Source organism: Eumetopias jubatus, unplaced genomic scaffold (genome assembly GCF_037043125.1).
Source record: "Eumetopias jubatus isolate StellerSeaLion01/CBP00866 unplaced genomic scaffold, mEumJub1_p1.0 scaffold_4, whole genome shotgun sequence".
Taxonomy (NCBI): domain Eukaryota; kingdom Metazoa; phylum Chordata; class Mammalia; order Carnivora; family Otariidae; genus Eumetopias; species Eumetopias jubatus.
Genome location: NW_028274810.1, coordinates 66,475,830 through 66,477,888, shown reverse-complemented (window position 1 = coordinate 66,477,888; position 2,059 = coordinate 66,475,830). Strand labels below are relative to the sequence as shown.

Sequence of the window (2,059 nt, the reverse complement as noted above, 5' to 3'; positions counted from 1 at the left end):
CGCCTGGGTGGCTCAATCAGTTAAGCGTCTGCCTTCAGCTCAGGTCATGATCTCAGGGTCCTGGGATCCAGCCCCACATTGGGCTTCCTGCTCAGGAGTCTGCTTCTCTTTCTCCCTCTGCCCCTCCTCCTCCCCCTGCTCATGCTTGCTCTTGGTCTCTCTCTATCTCAAATAAATAAATAAAATCTTTCTTTTTAAAGAAGAATTAGCATTCTCATTGGAATTGAGGCATTTTCATTGGAAGTGAAACTTAAAGTATGAAATGGACAGAGGTCATCTGAAATTAAGGATAGTGGTGGATGGGGTTGAAAACTTGAGCAAAATGGAGAAAGATCAGAATATCTTCAGTGGAGAATAAGGGACTAAAAAATCTGCATAATCCATTGGATTTAATTTACTTCATTAACAAGTAGGCAAAGTAGAAATCATCAGAGAAATGATTGTTTCTAAAACCCCTGACTACCCATATAAGCCATTCGATTATAGAACCTCAATCATTTTTATTTATTATTGAGAATAAAAGTTCTCATTCCTCATGGTAGTTATGTTCTATAAAGTTGCTGTGAACACTGAATTAACGAATACTGAACTGTTGCTCATTCGGAAAAATACAAGGTTATGTTCTGATTACATTTTTGTCAACCAGTCAATACATAGTTTTGTTTTATGTGTGTTTTTATTTAAAGACACCTTATAAGGGATAGTTAGTTGATTCATTAACGTTGAACTCAACCAACAGCAGCACTAAAACTCATAGCTGAATGAGAATTATCTACCACACACGTTTTTTCTGTAAGGCATGTCACAGCCTTCGTGCACTTAGGAACACTAGACAGTGTTTTACATTATGCTTCAGGGCCATTTTGAACAGTGAAATCACCAACAGAAAGTACAAAAATGCAAAAACCATAGCACTACATAGATCACAAAAAGGATAATTGTCGACAGTATGAGATCTACAGTAAGAAGGCAGAATGTTGAGCTGGGCCGATACCACCATGTTCTCTCGGACGGGCGTCGCTGGGCTCTCGGCCTGCGCCGTGCAGCCACAATGGATCCAGGTTCGAAATATGACAACTTTAAAAGATATTACCAGGTGACTAAAGTCAATCAAAAACATCCAGAAAATCACCAAGTCTATGAAAATGGTAGCGGCAGCAAAATATGCCCGAGCTGAGAGGGAGCTGAAACCAGTTCGAGTATGTGGGAGAGGATCTTTGGCTCTGTATGAAAAAGCTGATATTAAGGTGCCTGAAGACAAGAAGAAACACCTTCTTATTGGTGTGTCCTCAGATCGAGGGCTCTGTGGTACTATTCATTCCTCGGTTGCTAAACAGATGAAAAGTGAGGTGGCCACGCTCACGGCAGCTGGGAAAGAAGTCATGCTTGTTGGAATTGGTGATAAAATCAGGGATATACTTCATAGGACTCACTCTGACCAGTTTCTGGTGTCCTTCAAAGAAGTGGGAAGAAAACCTCCTACTTTTGGGGATGCGTCCGTCATTGCCCTTGAACTACTAAATTCCGGATATGAATTTGATGAAGGGTCTATCATCTTTAATCGGTTCAGGTCTGTCATCTCCTACAAGACAGAAGAAAAGCCCATCTTTTCCCTTGAAACCGTTGCAAGTGCTGAGAGCATGAGTATCTATGATGATATTGATGCTGACGTGCTGCAGAATTACCAAGAATACAATTTGGCCAACATCATCTACTATTCTCTAAAGGAATCCACCACGAGTGAGCAAAGTGCCAGGATGACGGCCATGGACAACGCTAGCAAGAACGCTTCCGAGATGATTGACAAACTGACCTTGACGTTCAACCGCACCCGCCAGGCTGTCATCACGAAGGAGTTGATTGAAATCATTTCCGGTGCAGCAGCTCTGGATTAATGAAAACCAAGTTTCATCCTTAGACAAGAGATAAAGAAGGAAAATTCAGCCGGCTGATTTTATTTTTAGCTTACTGCTGACCTTGTCAGAAGAAATTGTTGGTCCATTGTTTAAACTACTAAAGACAGCAAGATGTTTGTAAATTATCTTACAATAAACAACTT

The 2,059-nt window shown here is 41.0% G+C and overlaps 1 pseudogene; it reads left to right on the top strand.

The window, feature by feature from the left end:
- Positions 1 to 1,001: 1,001 nt before the first annotated feature.
- LOC114212104 (ATP synthase F(1) complex subunit gamma, mitochondrial pseudogene) lies at positions 1,002 to 2,059 on the top strand (annotated as a pseudogene).